The following is a 17,468-nucleotide window of genomic DNA, read 5'->3' on the forward strand; positions in this document are numbered from 1 at the left end:
CCAAGGCTGAAGAGCAGTTATTCGCATGATGGTAGCAGAGAGCCATGCTACGATGCCATTTGCAAATGCTCATACCTGGCTTTGTTCTTAGGCGACATTGAAGACCCTGCAGTGTTTTGATAACAGGCAGGAAATGATGCATCTTTCCTCTTCTGACAGAAGACAAATTCAGCTTCTTCTACAAGAATGTCAGCAAATACAGTCTTCCTGTGGTAGCGTGTCTGAGTGGTCTAAGGCACTGGATTTAGGCTCCAGTCTCTGAGAAGGCATGGGATCGAATGCTGCCAGCTGGTAACTTTACAATGATTCTTGCCTTTGTGTTCTCTTGAAAACCCTCTCTTCCAGTACAGATGACGGGAAACAATTTGAAAAAGACATTGGAACCCTTCTTCTTTTTCAGTTACATATAGCTTAGCATTTTTTACTTTGAAAGTTAGGCAAGCATTGTTCCTCACAAGTTCAGCCCTGCTCATGTACCAAGTTGAGAATGCTGCTTTGGAGGACTCCAGACTTGAAAATTGCAAAAAAGAGATTACCACAGGGTTGCGTGGCCGAGCGGTCTAAGGCGCTGGATTAAGGCTCCAGACTCTGCGGAGGCGTGGGTTCGAATCCCACTGCTGCCAAGCAGTGTTTTTAGGAGATGGCAGAAGAATTCTTATACCTAATCACTCTCAACAACGGTGCCTGACCCAAGGCTGAAGAGCAGTTATTCGCATGATGGTAGCAGAGAGCCATGCTACGATGCCATTTGCAAATGCTCATACCTGGCTTTGTTCTTAGGCGACATTGAAGACCCTGCAGTGTTTTGATAACAGGCAGGAAATGATGCATATTTCCTCTTCTGACAGAAGACAAATTCAGCTTCTTCTACAAGAATGTCAGCAAATACAGTCTTCCTGTGGTAGCGTGTCTGAGTGGTCTAAGGCACTGGATTTAGGCTCCAGTCTCTGAGAAGGCATGGGATCGAATGCTGCCAGCTGGTAACTTTACAATGATTCTTGCCTTTGTGTTCTCTTGAAAACCCTCTCTTCCAGTACAGATGACGGGAAACAATTTGAAAAAGACATTGGAACCCTTCTTCTTTTTCAGAGTTACATATAGCTTAGCATTTTTTACTTTGAAAGTTAGGCAAGCATTGTTCCTCACAAGTTCAGCCCTGCTCATGTACCAAGTTGAGAATGCTGCTTTGGAGGACTCCAGACTTGAAAATTGCAAAAATGATATTACCACAGGGTAGCGTGGCCGAGCGGTCTAAGGAGCTGGATTTAGTCTCCAGTCTCTGCGGATGTGTGGGGTCGAATCCCACCGCTGCCAAGCAGTGTTTTTAGGAAATGACAGAAGAATTCTTATACCTAATCACTCTCAACAACGGTGCCTGACCCAAGGCTGAAGAGCAGTTATTCGCATGATGGTAGCAGAGAGCCATGCTACGATGCCATTTGCAAATGCTCATACCTGGCTTTGTTCTTAGGCGACATTGAAGACCCTGCGGTGTTTTGATAACAGGCAGGAAATGATGCATCTTTCCTCTTCTGACAGAAGAAAAATTCACCTTCTTCCACAAGAATGTCAGCAAATGCAGTCTTCCTGTGGTAGCGTGTCTGAGTGGTCTAAGGCACTGGATTTAGGCTCCAGTCTCTGAGAAGGCATGGGATCGAATGCTGCCAGCTGGTAACTTTACAATGATTCTTGCCTTTGTGTTCTCTTGAAAACCCTCTCTTCCAGTACAGATGACGGGAAACAATTTGAAAAAGACATTGGAACCCTTCTTCTTTTTCAGAGTTACATATAGCTTAGCATTTTTTACTTTGAAAGTTAGGCAAGCATTGTTCCTCACAAGTTCAGCCCTGCTCATGTACCAAGTTGAGAATGCTGCTTTGGAGGACTCCAGACTTGAAAATTGCAAAAAAGAGATTACCACAGGGTAGCGTGGCCGAGCGGTCTAAGGCGCTGGATTAAGGCTCCAGTCTCTGCGGAGGCGTGGGTTCGAATCCCACCGCTGCCAAGCAGTGTTTTTAGGAGATGGCAGAAGAATTCTTATACCTAATCACTCTCAACAACGGTGCCTGACCCAAGGCTGAAGAGCAGTTATTCGCATGATGGTAGCAGAGAGCCATGCTACGATGCCATTTGCAAATGCTCATACCTGGCTTTGTTCTTAGGCGACATTGAAGACCCTGCAGTGTTTTGATAACAGGCAGGAAATGATGCATCTTTCCTCTTCTGACAGAAGACAAATTCAGCTTCTTCTACAAGAATGTCAGCAAATACAGTCTTCCTGTGGTAGCGTGTCTGAGTGGTCTAAGGCACTGGATTTAGGCTCCAGTCTCTGAGAAGGCATGGGATCGAATGCTGCCAGCTGGTAACTTTACAATGATTCTTGCCTTTGTGTTCTCTTGAAAACCCTCTCTTCCAGTACAGATGACGGGAAACAATTTGAAAAAGACATTGGAACCCTTCTTCTTTTTCAGAGTTACATATAACTTAGCATTTTTTACTTTGAAAGTTAGGCAAGCATTGTTCCTCACAAGTTCAGCCCTGCTCATGTACCAAGTTGAGAATGCTGCTTTGGAGGACTCCAGACTTGAAAATTGCAAAAAAGATATTACCAAAGGGTAGCGTGGCCGAGCGGTCTAAGGCGCTGTATTTAGGCTCCAGTCTCTGCGGAGGCGTGGGTTTGAATCCCACCGCTGCCAAGCAGTGTTTTTAGGAGATGGCAGAAGAATTCTTATACCTAATCACTCTCAACAACGGTGCCTGACCCAAGGCTGAAGAGCAGTCATTCGCATGATGGTAGCAGAGAGCCATGCCACGATGCCATTTGCAAATGCTCATACCTGGCTTTGTTCTTAGGCGACATTGAAGACCCTGCGGTGTTTTGATAACAGGCAGGAAATGATGCATCTTTCCTCTTCTGACAGAAGAAAAATTCACCTTCTTCTACAAGAATGTCAGCAAATACAGTCTTCCTGTGGTAGCGTGTCTGAGTGGTCTAAGGCACTGGATTTAGGCTCCAGTCTCTGAGAAGGCATGGGATCGAATGCTGCCAGCTGGTAACTTTACAATGATTCTTGCCTTTGTGTTCTCTTGAAAACCCTCTCTTCCAGTACAGATGACGGGAAACAATTTGAAAAAGACATTGGAACCCTTCTTCTTTTTCAGAGTTACATATAGCTTAGCATTTTTTACTTTGAAAGTTAGGCAAGCATTGTTCCTCACAAGTTCAGCCCTGCTCATGTACCAAGTGGAGAATGCTGCTTTGGAGGACTCCAGACTTGAAAATTGCAAAAAAGATATTACCAAAGGGTAGCGTGGCCGAGCGGTCTAAGGCGCTGGATTTAGGCTCCAGTCTCTGCGGAGGCGTGGGTTCGAATCCCACCGCTGCCAAGCAGTGTTTTTAGGAGATGGCAGAAGAATTCTTATACCTAATCACTCTCAACAATGGTGCCTGACCCAATTCTGAAGAGCAGTCATTCGCATGATGGTAGCAGAGAGCCATGCCACGATGCCATTTGCAAATGCTCATACCTGGCTTTGTTCTTAGGCGACATTGAAGACCCTGCGGTGTTTTGATAACAGGCAGGAAATGATGCATCTTTCCTCTTCTGACAGAAGAAAAATTCACCTTCTTCTACAAGAATGTCAGCAAATACAGTCTTCCTGTGGTAGCGTGTCTGAGTGGTCTAAGGCACTGGATTTAGGCTCCAGTCTCTGAGAAGGCATGGCATCGAATGCTGCCAGCTGGTAACTTTACAATGATTCTTGCCTTTGTGTTCTCTTGAAAACCCTCTCTTCCAGTACAGATGACGGGAAACAATTTGAAAAAGACATTGGAACCCTTCTTCTTTTTCAGAGTTACATATAGCTTAGCATTTTTTACTTTGAAAGTTAGGCAAGCATTGTTCCTCACAAGTTCAGCCCTGCTCATGTACCAAGTTGAGAATGCTGCTTTGGAGGACTCCAGACTTGAAAATTGCAAAAAAGATATTACCAAAGGGTAGCGTGGCCGAGCGGTCTAAGGCGCTGGATTTAGGCTCCAGTCTCTGCGGAGGCGTGGGTTCGAATCCCACCGCTGCCAAGCAGTGTTTTTAGGAGATGGCAGAAGAATTCTTATACCTAATCACTCTCAACAACGGTGCCTGACCCAAGGCTGAAGAGCAGTCATTCGCATGATGGTAGCAGAGAGCCATGCCACGATGCCATTTGCAAATGCTCATACCTGGCTTTGTTCTTAGGCGACATTGAAGACCCTGCGGTGTTTTGATAACAGGCAGGAAATGATGCATCTTTCCTCTTCTGACAGAAGAAAAATTCACCTTCTTCCACAAGAATGTCAGCAAATGCAGTCTTCCTGTGGTAGCGTGTCTGAGTGGTCTAAGGCACTGGATTTAGGCTCCAGTCTCTGAGAAGGCATGGGATCGAATGCTGCCAGCTGGTAACTTTACAATGATTCTTGCCTTTGTGTTCTCTTGAAAACCCTCTCTTCCAGTACAGATGACGGGAAACAATTTGAAAAAGACATTGGAACCCTTCTTCTTTTTCAGAGTTACATATAGCTTAGCATTTTTTACTTTGAAAGTTAGGCAAGCATTGTTCCTCACAAGTTCAGCCCTGCTCATGTACCAAGTTGAGAATGCTGCTTTGGAGGACTCCAGACTTGAAAATTGCAAAAAAGAGATTACCACAGGGTAGCGTGGCCGAGCGGTCTAAGGCGCTTGATTAAGGCTCCAGTCTCTGCGGAGGCGTGGGTTCGAACCCCACCGCTGCCAAGCAGTGTTTTTAGGAGATGGCAGAAGAATTCTTATACCTAATCACTCTCAACAACGGTGCCTGACCCAAGGCTGAAGAGCAGTTATTCGCATGATGGTAGCAGAGAGCCATGCTACGATGCCATTTGCAAATGCTCATACCTGGCTTTGTTCTTAGGCGACATTGAAGACCCTGCAGTGTTTTGATAACAGGCAGGAAATTATGCATCTTTCCTCTTCTGACAGAAGACAAATTCAGCTTCTTCTACAAGAATGTCAGCAAATACAGTCTTCCTGTGGTAGCGTGTCTGAGTGGTCTAAGGCACTGGATTTAGGCTCCAGTCTCTGAGAAGGCATGGGATCGAATGCTGCCAGCTGGTAACTTTACAATGATTCTTGCCTTTGTGTTCTCTTGAAAACCCTCTCTTCCAGTACAGATGACGGGAAACAATTTGAAAAAGACATTGGAACCCTTCTTCTTTTTCAGAGTTACATATAGCTTAGCATTTTTTACTTTGAAAGTTAGGCAAGCATTGTTCCTCACAAGTTCAGCCCTGCTCATGTACCAAGTTGAGAATGCTGCTTTGGAGGACTCCAGACTTGAAAATTGCAAAAATGATATTACCACAGGGTAGCGTGGCCGAGCGGTCTAAGGAGCTGGATTTAGTCTCCAGTCTCTGCGGATGTGTGGGGTCGAATCCCACCGCTGCCAAGCAGTGTTTTTAGGAAATGACAGAAGAATTCTTATACCTAATCACTCTCAACAACGGTGCCTGACCCAAGGCTGAAGAGCAGTTATTCGCATGATGGTAGCAGAGAGCCATGCTACGATGCCATTTGCAAATGCTCATACCTGGCTTTGTTCTTAGGCGACATTGAAGACCCTGCGGTGTTTTGATAACAGGCAGGAAATGATGCATCTTTCCTCTTCTGACAGAAGAAAAATTCACCTTCTTCCACAAGAATGTCAGCAAATGCAGTCTTCCTGTGGTAGCGTGTCTGAGTGGTCTAAGGCACTGGATTTAGGCTCCAGTCTCTGAGAAGGCATGGGATCGAATGCTGCCAGCTGGTAACTTTACAATGATTCTTGCCTTTGTGTTCTCTTGAAAACCCTCTCTTCCAGTACAGATGACGGGAAACAATTTGAAAAAGACATTGGAACCCTTCTTCTTTTTCAGAGTTACATATAGCTTAGCATTTTTTACTTTGAAAGTTAGGCAAGCATTGTTCCTCACAAGTTCAGCCCTGCTCATGTACCAAGTTGAGAATGCTGCTTTGGAGGACTCCAGACTTGAAAATTGCAAAAAAGAGATTACCACAGGGTAGCGTGGCCGAGCGGTCTAAGGCGCTGGATTAAGGCTCCAGTCTCTGCGGAGGCGTGGGTTCGAATCCCACCGCTGCCAAGCAGTGTTTTTAGGAGATGGCAGAAGAATTCTTATACCTAATCACTCTCAACAACGGTGCCTGACCCAAGGCTGAAGAGCAGTTATTCGCATGATGGTAGCAGAGAGCCATGCTACGATGCCATTTGCAAATGCTCATACCTGGCTTTGTTCTTAGGCGACATTGAAGACCCTGCAGTGTTTTGATAACAGGCAGGAAATGATGCATCTTTCCTCTTCTGACAGAAGACAAATTCAGCTTCTTCTACAAGAATGTCAGCAAATACAGTCTTCCTGTGGTAGCGTGTCTGAGTGGTCTAAGGCACTGGATTTAGGCTCCAGTCTCTGAGAAGGCATGGGATCGAATGCTGCCAGCTGGTAACTTTACAATGATTCTTGCCTTTGTGTTCTCTTGAAAACCCTCTCTTCCAGTACAGATGACGGGAAACAATTTGAAAAAGACATTGGAACCCTTCTTCTTTTTCAGAGTTACATATAACTTAGCATTTTTTACTTTGAAAGTTAGGCAAGCATTGTTCCTCACAAGTTCAGCCCTGCTCATGTACCAAGTTGAGAATGCTGCTTTGGAGGACTCCAGACTTGAAAATTGCAAAAAAGATATTACCAAAGGGTAGCGTGGCCGAGCGGTCTAAGGCGCTGTATTTAGGCTCCAGTCTCTGCGGAGGCGTGGGTTTGAATCCCACCGCTGCCAAGCAGTGTTTTTAGGAGATGGCAGAAGAATTCTTATACCTAATCACTCTCAACAACGGTGCCTGACCCAAGGCTGAAGAGCAGTCATTCGCATGATGGTAGCAGAGAGCCATGCCACGATGCCATTTGCAAATGCTCATACCTGGCTTTGTTCTTAGGCGACATTGAAGACCCTGCGGTGTTTTGATAACAGGCAGGAAATGATGCATCTTTCCTCTTCTGACAGAAGAAAAATTCACCTTCTTCCACAAGAATGTCAGCAAATGCAGTCTTCCTGTGGTAGCGTGTCTGAGTGGTCTAAGGCACTGGATTTAGGCTCCAGTCTCTGAGAAGGCATGGGATCGAATGCTGCCAGCTGGTAACTTTACAATGATTCTTGCCTTTGTGTTCTCTTGAAAACCCTCTCTTCCAGTACAGATGATGGGAAACAATTTGAAAAAGACATTGGAACCCTTCTTCTTTTTCAGAGTTACATATAGCTTAGCATTTTTTACTTTGAAAGTTAGGCAAGCATTGTTCCTCACAAGTTCAGCCCTGCTCATGTACCAAGTTGAGAATGCTGCTTTGGAGGACTCCAGACTTGAAAATTGCAAAAAAGAGATTACCACAGGGTAGCGTGGCCGAGCGGTCTAAGGCGCTTGATTAAGGCTCCAGTCTCTGCGGAGGCGTGGGTTCGAATCCCACCGCTGCCAAGCAGTGTTTTTAGGAGATGGCAGAAGAATTCTTATACCTAATCACTCTCAACAACGGTGCCTGACCCAAGGCTGAAGAGCAGTTATTCGCATGATGGTAGCAGAGAGCCATGCTACGATGCCATTTGCAAATGCTCATACCTGGCTTTGTTCTTAGGCGACATTGAAGACCCTGCAGTGTTTTGATAACAGGCAGGAAATGATGCATCTTTCCTCTTCTGACAGAAGACAAATTCAGCTTCTTCTACAAGAATGTCAGCAAATACAGTCTTCCTGTGGTAGCGTGTCTGAGTGGTCTAAGGCACTGGATTTAGGCTCCAGTCTCTGAGAAGGCATGGGATCGAATGCTGCCAGCTGGTAACTTTACAATGATTCTTGCCTTTGTGTTCTCTTGAAAACCCTCTCTTCCAGTACAGATGACGGGAAACAATTTGAAAAAGACATTGGAACCCTTCTTCTTTTTCAGTTACATATAGCTTAGCATTTTTTACTTTGAAAGTTAGGCAAGCATTGTTCCTCACAAGTTCAGCCCTGCTCATGTACCAAGTTGAGAATGCTGCTTTGGAGGACTCCAGACTTGAAAATTGCAAAAAAGAGATTACCACAGGGTTGCGTGGCCGAGCGGTCTAAGGCGCTGGATTAAGGCTCCAGACTCTGCGGAGGCGTGGGTTCGAATCCCACCGCTGCCAAGCAGTGTTTTTAGGAGATGGCAGAAGAATTCTTATACCTAATCACTCTCAACAACGGTGCCTGACCCAAGGCTGAAGAGCAGTTATTCGCATGATGGTAGCAGAGAGCCATGCTACGATGCCATTTGCAAATGCTCATACCTGGCTTTGTTCTTAGGCGACATTGAAGACCCTGCAGTGTTTTGATAACAGGCAGGAAATGATGCATATTTCCTCTTCTGACAGAAGACAAATTCAGCTTCTTCTACAAGAATGTCAGCAAATACAGTCTTCCTGTGGTAGCGTGTCTGAGTGGTCTAAGGCACTGGATTTAGGCTCCAGTCTCTGAGAAGGCATGGGATCGAATGCTGCCAGCTGGTAACTTTACAATGATTCTTGCCTTTGTGTTCTCTTGAAAACCCTCTCTTCCAGTACAGATGACGGGAAACAATTTGAAAAAGACATTGGAACCCTTCTTCTTTTTCAGAGTTACATATAGCTTAGCATTTTTTACTTTGAAAGTTAGGCAAGCATTGTTCCTCACAAGTTCAGCCCTGCTCATGTACCAAGTTGAGAATGCTGCTTTGGAGGACTCCAGACTTGAAAATTGCAAAAAAGATATTACCAAAGGGTAGCGTGGCCGAGCGGTCTAAGGCGCTGGATTTAGGCTCCAGTCTCTGCGGAGGCGTGGGTTCGAATCCCACCGCTGCCAAGCAGTGTTTTTAGGAGATGGCAGAAGAATTCTTATACCTAATCACTCTCAACAATGGTGCCTGACCCAAGGCTGAAGAGCAGTCATTCGCATGATGGTAGCAGAGAGCCATGCCATGATGCCATTTGCAAATGCTCATACCTGGCTTTGTTCTTAGGCGACATTGAAGACCCTGCGGTGTTTTGATAACAGGCAGGAAATTATGCATCTTTCCTCTTCTGACAGAAGAAAAATTCACCTTCTTCCACAAGAATGTCAGCAAATGCAGTCTTCCTGTGGTAGCGTGTCTGAGTGGTCTAAGGCACTGGATTTAGGCTCCAGTCTCTGAGAAGGCATGGGATCGAATGCTGCCAGCTGGTAACTTTACAATGATTCTTGCCTTTGTGTTCTCTTGAAAACCCTCTCTTCCAGTACAGATGACGGGAAACAATTTGAAAAAGACATTGGAACCCTTCTTCTTTTTCAGAGTTACATATAGCTTAGCATTTTTTACTTTGAAAGTTAGGCAAGCATTGTTCCTCACAAGTTCAGCCCTGCTCATGTACCAAGTTGAGAATGCTGCTTTGGAGGACTCCAGACTTGAAAATTGCAAAAAAGATATTACCAAAGGGTAGCGTGGCCGAGCGGTCTAAGGCGCTGGATTTAGGCTCCAGTCTCTGCGGAGGCGTGGGTTCGAATCCCACCGCTGCCAAGCAGTGTTTTTAGGAGATGGCAGAAGAATTCTTATACCTAATCACTCTCAACAATGGTGCCTGACCCAATTCTGAAGAGCAGTCATTCGCATGATGGTAGCAGAGAGCCATGCCACGATGCCATTTGCAAATGCTCATACCTGGCTTTGTTCTTAGGCGACATTGAAGACCCTGCGGTGTTTTGATAACAGGCAGGAAATGATGCATCTTTCCTCTTCTGACAGAAGAAAAATTCACCTTCTTCCACAAGAATGTCAGCAAATGCAGTCTTCCTGTGGTAGCGTGTCTGAGTGGTCTAAGGCACTGGATTTAGGCTCCAGTCTCTGAGAAGGCATGGCATCGAATGCTGCCAGCTGGTAACTTTACAATGATTCTTGCCTTTGTGTTCTCTTGAAAACCCTCTCTTCCAGTACAGATGACGGGAAACAATTTGAAAAAGACATTGGAACCCTTCTTCTTTTTCAGAGTTACATATAGCTTAGCATTTTTTACTTTGAAAGTTAGGCAAGCATTGTTCCTCACAAGTTCAGCCCTGCTCATGTACCAAGTTGAGAATGCTGCTTTGGAGGACTCCAGACTTGAAAATTGCAAAAAAGATATTACCAAAGGGTAGCGTGGCCGAGCGGTCTAAGGCGCTGGATTTAGGCTCCAGTCTCTGCGGAGGCGTGGGTTCGAATCCCACCGCTGCCAAGCAGTGTTTTTAGGAGATGGCAAAAGAATTCTTATACCTAATCACTCTCAACAACGGTGCCTGACCCAAGGCTGAAGAGCAGTCATTCGCATGATGGTAGCAGAGAGCCATGCCACGATGCCATTTGCAAATGCTCATACCTGGCTTTGTTCTTAGGCGACATTGAAGACCCTGCAGTGTTTTGATAACAGGCAGGAAATGATGCATCTTTCCTCTTCTGACAGAAGAAAAATTCACCTTCTTCCACAAGAATGTCAGCAAATGCAGTCTTCCTGTGGTAGCGTGTCTGAGTGGTCTAAGGCACTGGATTTAGGCTCCAGTCTCTGAGAAGGCATGGGATCGAATGCTGCCAGCTGGTAACTTTACAATGATTCTTGCCTTTGTGTTCTCTTGAAAACCCTCTCTTCCAGTACAGATGACGGGAAACAATTTGAAAAAGACATTGGAACCCTTCTTCTTTTTCAGAGTTACATATAGCTTAGCATTTTTTACTTTGAAAGTTAGGCAAGCATTGTTCCTCACAAGTTCAGCCCTGCTCATGTACCAAGTTGAGAATGCTGCTTTGGAGGACTCCAGACTTGAAAATTGCAAAAAAGAGATTACCACAGGGTAGCGTGGCCGAGCGGTCTAAGGCGCTGGATTAAGGCTCCAGTCTCTGCGGAGGCGTGGGTTCGAATCCCACCGCTGCCAAGCAGTGTTTTTAGGAGATGGCAGAAGAATTCTTATACCTAATCACTCTCAACAACGGTGCCTGACCCAAGGCTGAAGAGCAGTTATTCGCATGATGGTAGCAGAGAGCCATGCTACGATGCCATTTGCAAATGCTCATACCTGGCTTTGTTCTTAGGCGACATTGAAGACCCTGCAGTGTTTTGATAACAGGCAGGAAATGATGCATCTTTCCTCTTCTGACAGAAGACAAATTCAGCTTCTTCTACAAGAATGTCAGCAAATACAGTCTTCCTGTGGTAGCGTGTCTGAGTGGTCTAAGGCACTGGATTTAGGCTCCAGTCTCTGAGAAGGCATGGGATCGAATGCTGCCAGCTGGTAACTTTACAATGATTCTTGCCTTTGTGTTCTCTTGAAAACCCTCTCTTCCAGTACAGATGACGGGAAACAATTTGAAAAAGACATTGGAACCCTTCTTCTTTTTCAGAGTTACATATAACTTAGCATTTTTTACTTTGAAAGTTAGGCAAGCATTGTTCCTCACAAGTTCAGCCCTGCTCATGTACCAAGTTGAGAATGCTGCTTTGGAGGACTCCAGACTTGAAAATTGCAAAAAAGATATTACCAAAGGGTAGCGTGGCCGAGCGGTCTAAGGCGCTGTATTTAGGCTCCAGTCTCTGCGGAGACGTGGGTTTGAATCCCACCGCTGCCAAGCAGTGTTTTTAGGAGATGGCAGAAGAATTCTTATACCTAATCACTCTCAACAACGGTGCCTGACCCAAGGCTGAAGAGCAGTCATTCGCATGATGGTAGCAGAGAGCCATGCCACGATGCCATTTGCAAATGCTCATACCTGGCTTTGTTCTTAGGCGACATTGAAGACCCTGCGGTGTTTTGATAACAGGCAGGAAATGATGCATCTTTCCTCTTCTGACAGAAGAAAAATTCACCTTCTTCCACAAGAATGTCAGCAAATGCAGTCTTCCTGTGGTAGCGTGTCTGAGTGGTCTAAGGCACTGGATTTAGGCTCCAGTCTCTGAGAAGGCATGGGATCGAATGCTGCCAGCTGGTAACTTTACAATGATTCTTGCCTTTGTGTTCTCTTGAAAACCCTCTCTTCCAGTACAGATGATGGGAAACAATTTGAAAAAGACATTGGAACCCTTCTTCTTTTTCAGAGTTACATATAGCTTAGCATTTTTTACTTTGAAAGTTAGGCAAGCATTGTTCCTCACAAGTTCAGCCCTGCTCATGTACCAAGTTGAGAATGCTGCTTTGGAGGACTCCAGACTTGAAAATTGCAAAAAAGAGATTACCACAGGGTAGCGTGGCCGAGCGGTCTAAGGCGCTTGATTAAGGCTCCAGTCTCTGCGGAGGCGTGGGTTCGAATCCCACCGCTGCCAAGCAGTGTTTTTAGGAGATGGCAGAAGAATTCTTATACCTAATCACTCTCAACAACGGTGCCTGACCCAAGGCTGAAGAGCAGTTATTCGCATGATGGTAGCAGAGAGCCATGCTACGATGCCATTTGCAAATGCTCATACCTGGCTTTGTTCTTAGGCGACATTGAAGACCCTGCAGTGTTTTGATAACAGGCAGGAAATGATGCATCTTTCCTCTTCTGACAGAAGACAAATTCAGCTTCTTCTACAAGAATGTCAGCAAATACAGTCTTCCTGTGGTAGCGTGTCTGAGTGGTCTAAGGCACTGGATTTAGGCTCCAGTCTCTGAGAAGGCATGGGATCGAATGCTGCCAGCTGGTAACTTTACAATGATTCTTGCCTTTGTGTTCTCTTGAAAACCCTCTCTTCCAGTACAGATGACGGGAAACAATTTGAAAAAGACATTGGAACCCTTCTTCTTTTTCAGTTACATATAGCTTAGCATTTTTTACTTTGAAAGTTAGGCAAGCATTGTTCCTCACAAGTTCAGCCCTGCTCATGTACCAAGTTGAGAATGCTGCTTTGGAGGACTCCAGACTTGAAAATTGCAAAAAAGAGATTACCACAGGGTTGCGTGGCCGAGCGGTCTAAGGCGCTGGATTAAGGCTCCAGACTCTGCGGAGGCGTGGGTTCGAATCCCACCGCTGCCAAGCAGTGTTTTTAGGAGATGGCAGAAGAATTCTTATACCTAATCACTCTCAACAACGGTGCCTGACCCAAGGCTGAAGAGCAGTTATTCGCATGATGGTAGCAGAGAGCCATGCTACGATGCCATTTGCAAATGCTCATACCTGGCTTTGTTCTTAGGCGACATTGAAGACCCTGCAGTGTTTTGATAACAGGCAGGAAATGATGCATATTTCCTCTTCTGACAGAAGACAAATTCAGCTTCTTCTACAAGAATGTCAGCAAATACAGTCTTCCTGTGGTAGCGTGTCTGAGTGGTCTAAGGCACTGGATTTAGGCTCCAGTCTCTGAGAAGGCATGGGATCGAATGCTGCCAGCTGGTAACTTTACAATGATTCTTGCCTTTGTGTTCTCTTGAAAACCCTCTCTTCCAGTACAGATGACGGGAAACAATTTGAAAAAGACATTGGAACCCTTCTTCTTTTTCAGAGTTACATATAGCTTAGCATTTTTTACTTTGAAAGTTAGGCAAGCATTGTTCCTCACAAGTTCAGCCCTGCTCATGTACCAAGTTGAGAATGCTGCTTTGGAGGACTCCAGACTTGAAAATTGCAAAAAAGATATTACCAAAGGGTAGCGTGGCCGAGCGGTCTAAGGCGCTGGATTTAGGCTCCAGTCTCTGCGGAGGCGTGGGTTCGAATCCCACCGCTGCCAAGCAGTGTTTTTAGGAGATGGCAGAAGAATTCTTATACCTAATCACTCTCAACAATGGTGCCTGACCCAAGGCTGAAGAGCAGTCATTCGCATGATGGTAGCAGAGAGCCATGCCATGATGCCATTTGCAAATGCTCATACCTGGCTTTGTTCTTAGGCGACATTGAAGACCCTGCGGTGTTTTGATAACAGGCAGGAAATTATGCATCTTTCCTCTTCTGACAGAAGAAAAATTCACCTTCTTCCACAAGAATGTCAGCAAATGCAGTCTTCCTGTGGTAGCGTGTCTGAGTGGTCTAAGGCACTGGATTTAGGCTCCAGTCTCTGAGAAGGCATGGGATCGAATGCTGCCAGCTGGTAACTTTACAATGATTCTTGCCTTTGTGTTCTCTTGAAAACCCTCTCTTCCAGTACAGATGACGGGAAACAATTTGAAAAAGACATTGGAACCCTTCTTCTTTTTCAGAGTTACATATAGCTTAGCATTTTTTACTTTGAAAGTTAGGCAAGCATTGTTCCTCACAAGTTCAGCCCTGCTCATGTACCAAGTTGAGAATGCTGCTTTGGAGGACTCCAGACTTGAAAATTGCAAAAAAGATATTACCAAAGGGTAGCGTGGCCGAGCGGTCTAAGGCGCTGGATTTAGGCTCCAGTCTCTGCGGAGGCGTGGGTTCGAATCCCACCGCTGCCAAGCAGTGTTTTTAGGAGATGGCAGAAGAATTCTTATACCTAATCACTCTCAACAATGGTGCCTGACCCAATTCTGAAGAGCAGTCATTCGCATGATGGTAGCAGAGCCATGCCACGATGCCATTTGCAAATGCTCATACCTGGCTTTGTTCTTAGGCGACATTGAAGACCCTGCGGTGTTTTGATAACAGGCAGGAAATGATGCATCTTTCCTCTTCTGACAGAAGAAAAATTCACCTTCTTCCACAAGAATGTCAGCAAATGCAGTCTTCCTGTGGTAGCGTGTCTGAGTGGTCTAAGGCACTGGATTTAGGCTCCAGTCTCTGAGAAGGCATGGCATCGAATGCTGCCAGCTGGTAACTTTACAATGATTCTTGCCTTTGTGTTCTCTTGAAAACCCTCTCTTCCAGTACAGATGACGGGAAACAATTTGAAAAAGACATTGGAACCCTTCTTCTTTTTCAGAGTTACATATAGCTTAGCATTTTTTACTTTGAAAGTTAGGCAAGCATTGTTCCTCACAAGTTCAGCCCTGCTCATGTACCAAGTTGAGAATGCTGCTTTGGAGGACTCCAGACTTGAAAATTGCAAAAAAGATATTACCAAAGGGTAGCGTGGCCGAGCGGTCTAAGGCGCTGGATTTAGGCTCCAGTCTCTGCGGAGGCGTGGGTTCGAATCCCACCGCTGCCAAGCAGTGTTTTTAGGAGATGGCAGAAGAATTCTTATACCTAATCACTCTCAACAACGGTGCCTGACCCAAGGCTGAAGAGCAGTCATTCGCATGATGGTAGCAGAGAGCCATGCCACGATGCCATTTGCAAATGCTCATACCTGGCTTTGTTCTTAGGCGACATTGAAGACCCTGCGGTGTTTTGATAACAGGCAGGAAATGATGCATCTTTCCTCTTCTGACAGAAGAAAAATTCACCTTCTTCCACAAGAATGTCAGCAAATGCAGTCTTCCTGTGGTAGCGTGTCTGAGTGGTCTAAGGCACTGGATTTAGGCTCCAGTCTCTGAGAAGGCATGGGATCGAATGCTGCCAGCTGGTAACTTTACAATGATTCTTGCCTTTGTGTTCTCTTGAAAACCCTCTCTTCCAGTACAGATGACGGGAAACAATTTGAAAAAGACATTGGAACCCTTCTTCTTTTTCAGAGTTACATATAGCTTAGCATTTTTTACTTTGAAAGTTAGGCAAGCATTGTTCCTCACAAGTTCAGCCCTGCTCATGTACCAAGTTGAGAATGCTGCTTTGGAGGACTCCAGACTTGAAAATTGCAAAAAAGATATTACCAAAGGGTAGCGTGGCCGAGCGGTCTAAGGCGCTGTATTTAGGCTCCAGTCTCTGCGGAGGCGTGGGTTTGAATCCCACCGCTGCCAAGCAGTGTTTTTAGGAGATGGCAGAAGAATTCTTATACCTAATCACTCTCAACAACGGTGCCTGACCCAAGGCTGAAGAGCAGTTATTCGCATGATGGTAGCAGAGAGCCATGCTACGATGCCATTTGCAAATGCTCATACCTGGCTTTGTTCTTAGGCGACATTGAAGACCCTGCAGTGTTTTGATAACAGGCAGGAAATGATGCATCTTTCCTCTTCTGACAGAAGACAAATTCAGCTTCTTCTACAAGAATGTCAGCAAATACAGTCTTCCTGTGGTAGCGTGTCTGAGTGGTCTAAGGCACTGGATTTAGGCTCCAGTCTCTGAGAAGGCATGGGATCGAATGCTGCCAGCTGGTAACTTTACAATGATTCTTGCCTTTGTGTTCTCTTGAAAACCCTCTCTTCCAGTACAGATGACGGGAAACAATTTGAAAAAGACATTGGAACCCTTCTTCTTTTTCAGAGTTACATATAACTTAGCATTTTTTACTTTGAAAGTTAGGCAAGCATTGTTCCTCACAAGTTCAGCCCTGCTCATGTACCAAGTTGAGAATGCTGCTTTGGAGGACTCCAGACTTGAAAATTGCAAAAAAGATATTACCAAAGGGTAGCGTGGCCGAGCGGTCTAAGGCGCTGTATTTAGGCTCCAGTCTCTGCGGAGGCGTGGGTTTGAATCCCACCGCTGCCAAGCAGTGTTTTTAGGAGATGGCAGAAGAATTCTTATACCTAATCACTCTCAACAACGGTGCCTGACCCAAGGCTGAAGAGCAGTCATTCGCATGATGGTAGCAGAGAGCCATGCCACGATGCCATTTGCAAATGCTCATACCTGGCTTTGTTCTTAGGCGACATTGAAGACCCTGCAGTGTTTTGATAACAGGCAGGAAATGATGCATCTTTCCTCTTCTGACAGAAGAAAAATTCACCTTCTTCTACAAGAATGTCAGCAAATACAGTCTTCCTGTGGTAGCGTGTCTGAGTGGTCTAAGGCACTGGATTTAGGCTCCAGTCTCTGAGAAGGCATGGGATCGAATGCTGCCAGCTGGTAACTTTACAATGATTCTTGCCTTTGTGTTCTCTTGAAAACCCTCTCTTCCAGTACAGATGACGGGAAACAATTTGAAAAAGACATTGGAACCCTTCTTCTTTTTCAGAGTTACATATAGCTTAGCATTTTTTACTTTGAAAGTTAGGCAAGCATTGTTCCTCACAAGTTCAGCCCTGCTCATGTACCAAGTTGAGAATGCTGCTTTGGAGGACTCCAGACTTGAAAATTGCAAAAAAGATATTACCAAAGGGTAGCGTGGCCGAGCGGTCTAAGGCGCTGGATTTAGGCTCCAGTCTCTGCGGAGGCGTGGGTTCGAATCCCACCGCTGCCAAGCAGTGTTTTTAGGAGATGGCAGAAGAATTCTTATACCTAATCACTCTCAACAATGGTGCCTGACCCAAGGCTGAAGAGCAGTCATTCGCATGATGGTAGCAGAGAGCCATGCCATGATGCCATTTGCAAATGCTCATACCTGGCTTTGTTCTTAGGCGACATTGAAGACCCTGCGGTGTTTTGATAACAGGCAGGAAATTATGCATCTTTCCTCTTCTGACAGAAGAAAAATTCACCTTCTTCCACAAGAATGTCAGCAAATGCA

General features: G+C 45.4%; 23 non-coding genes across 23 annotated transcripts; all 23 read left to right on the forward strand.

The window, feature by feature from the left end:
* The first annotated feature begins 541 nt into the window (after nucleotides 1–541).
* Nucleotides 542–623, forward strand: trnal-aag (transfer RNA leucine (anticodon AAG)). Its single transcript has one exon. It is a non-coding gene; the product is annotated as a tRNA-Leu (tRNA).
* A 1,300-nt stretch (nucleotides 624–1,923) lies between these two features.
* trnal-aag (transfer RNA leucine (anticodon AAG)) lies at nucleotides 1,924–2,005 on the forward strand. The gene has a single exon. It is a non-coding gene; the product is annotated as a tRNA-Leu (tRNA).
* A 609-nt stretch (nucleotides 2,006–2,614) lies between these two features.
* trnal-uag (transfer RNA leucine (anticodon UAG)) lies at nucleotides 2,615–2,696 on the forward strand. The gene has a single exon. It is a non-coding gene; the product is annotated as a tRNA-Leu (tRNA).
* Nucleotides 2,697–3,305: 609 nt separating this feature from the next.
* Nucleotides 3,306–3,387, forward strand: trnal-uag (transfer RNA leucine (anticodon UAG)). Its single transcript has one exon. It is a non-coding gene; the product is annotated as a tRNA-Leu (tRNA).
* Nucleotides 3,388–3,996: 609 nt separating this feature from the next.
* Nucleotides 3,997–4,078, forward strand: trnal-uag (transfer RNA leucine (anticodon UAG)). The gene has a single exon. It is a non-coding gene; the product is annotated as a tRNA-Leu (tRNA).
* Nucleotides 4,079–4,687: 609 nt separating this feature from the next.
* On the forward strand, nucleotides 4,688–4,769 carry trnal-aag (transfer RNA leucine (anticodon AAG)). Its single transcript has one exon. It is a non-coding gene; the product is annotated as a tRNA-Leu (tRNA).
* A 1,300-nt stretch (nucleotides 4,770–6,069) lies between these two features.
* On the forward strand, nucleotides 6,070–6,151 carry trnal-aag (transfer RNA leucine (anticodon AAG)). Its single transcript has one exon. It is a non-coding gene; the product is annotated as a tRNA-Leu (tRNA).
* A 609-nt stretch (nucleotides 6,152–6,760) lies between these two features.
* On the forward strand, nucleotides 6,761–6,842 carry trnal-uag (transfer RNA leucine (anticodon UAG)). The gene has a single exon. It is a non-coding gene; the product is annotated as a tRNA-Leu (tRNA).
* A 609-nt stretch (nucleotides 6,843–7,451) lies between these two features.
* Nucleotides 7,452–7,533, forward strand: trnal-aag (transfer RNA leucine (anticodon AAG)). The gene has a single exon. It is a non-coding gene; the product is annotated as a tRNA-Leu (tRNA).
* A 607-nt stretch (nucleotides 7,534–8,140) lies between these two features.
* trnal-aag (transfer RNA leucine (anticodon AAG)) lies at nucleotides 8,141–8,222 on the forward strand. Its single transcript has one exon. It is a non-coding gene; the product is annotated as a tRNA-Leu (tRNA).
* A 609-nt stretch (nucleotides 8,223–8,831) lies between these two features.
* Nucleotides 8,832–8,913, forward strand: trnal-uag (transfer RNA leucine (anticodon UAG)). Its single transcript has one exon. It is a non-coding gene; the product is annotated as a tRNA-Leu (tRNA).
* Nucleotides 8,914–9,522: 609 nt separating this feature from the next.
* trnal-uag (transfer RNA leucine (anticodon UAG)) lies at nucleotides 9,523–9,604 on the forward strand. The gene has a single exon. It is a non-coding gene; the product is annotated as a tRNA-Leu (tRNA).
* A 609-nt stretch (nucleotides 9,605–10,213) lies between these two features.
* Nucleotides 10,214–10,295, forward strand: trnal-uag (transfer RNA leucine (anticodon UAG)). The gene has a single exon. It is a non-coding gene; the product is annotated as a tRNA-Leu (tRNA).
* A 609-nt stretch (nucleotides 10,296–10,904) lies between these two features.
* trnal-aag (transfer RNA leucine (anticodon AAG)) lies at nucleotides 10,905–10,986 on the forward strand. The gene has a single exon. It is a non-coding gene; the product is annotated as a tRNA-Leu (tRNA).
* Nucleotides 10,987–11,595: 609 nt separating this feature from the next.
* trnal-uag (transfer RNA leucine (anticodon UAG)) lies at nucleotides 11,596–11,677 on the forward strand. The gene has a single exon. It is a non-coding gene; the product is annotated as a tRNA-Leu (tRNA).
* Nucleotides 11,678–12,286: 609 nt separating this feature from the next.
* On the forward strand, nucleotides 12,287–12,368 carry trnal-aag (transfer RNA leucine (anticodon AAG)). Its single transcript has one exon. It is a non-coding gene; the product is annotated as a tRNA-Leu (tRNA).
* A 607-nt stretch (nucleotides 12,369–12,975) lies between these two features.
* trnal-aag (transfer RNA leucine (anticodon AAG)) lies at nucleotides 12,976–13,057 on the forward strand. Its single transcript has one exon. It is a non-coding gene; the product is annotated as a tRNA-Leu (tRNA).
* A 609-nt stretch (nucleotides 13,058–13,666) lies between these two features.
* trnal-uag (transfer RNA leucine (anticodon UAG)) lies at nucleotides 13,667–13,748 on the forward strand. Its single transcript has one exon. It is a non-coding gene; the product is annotated as a tRNA-Leu (tRNA).
* Nucleotides 13,749–14,357: 609 nt separating this feature from the next.
* On the forward strand, nucleotides 14,358–14,439 carry trnal-uag (transfer RNA leucine (anticodon UAG)). Its single transcript has one exon. It is a non-coding gene; the product is annotated as a tRNA-Leu (tRNA).
* Nucleotides 14,440–15,046: 607 nt separating this feature from the next.
* Nucleotides 15,047–15,128, forward strand: trnal-uag (transfer RNA leucine (anticodon UAG)). The gene has a single exon. It is a non-coding gene; the product is annotated as a tRNA-Leu (tRNA).
* A 609-nt stretch (nucleotides 15,129–15,737) lies between these two features.
* trnal-uag (transfer RNA leucine (anticodon UAG)) lies at nucleotides 15,738–15,819 on the forward strand. Its single transcript has one exon. It is a non-coding gene; the product is annotated as a tRNA-Leu (tRNA).
* Nucleotides 15,820–16,428: 609 nt separating this feature from the next.
* On the forward strand, nucleotides 16,429–16,510 carry trnal-uag (transfer RNA leucine (anticodon UAG)). Its single transcript has one exon. It is a non-coding gene; the product is annotated as a tRNA-Leu (tRNA).
* A 609-nt stretch (nucleotides 16,511–17,119) lies between these two features.
* Nucleotides 17,120–17,201, forward strand: trnal-uag (transfer RNA leucine (anticodon UAG)). The gene has a single exon. It is a non-coding gene; the product is annotated as a tRNA-Leu (tRNA).
* The last annotated feature ends 267 nt before the right edge of the window (nucleotides 17,202–17,468 follow it).

This window comes from Brachyhypopomus gauderio, chromosome 1 (genome assembly GCF_052324685.1).
Source record: "Brachyhypopomus gauderio isolate BG-103 chromosome 1, BGAUD_0.2, whole genome shotgun sequence".
NCBI lineage: Eukaryota > Metazoa > Chordata > Actinopteri > Gymnotiformes > Hypopomidae > Brachyhypopomus > Brachyhypopomus gauderio.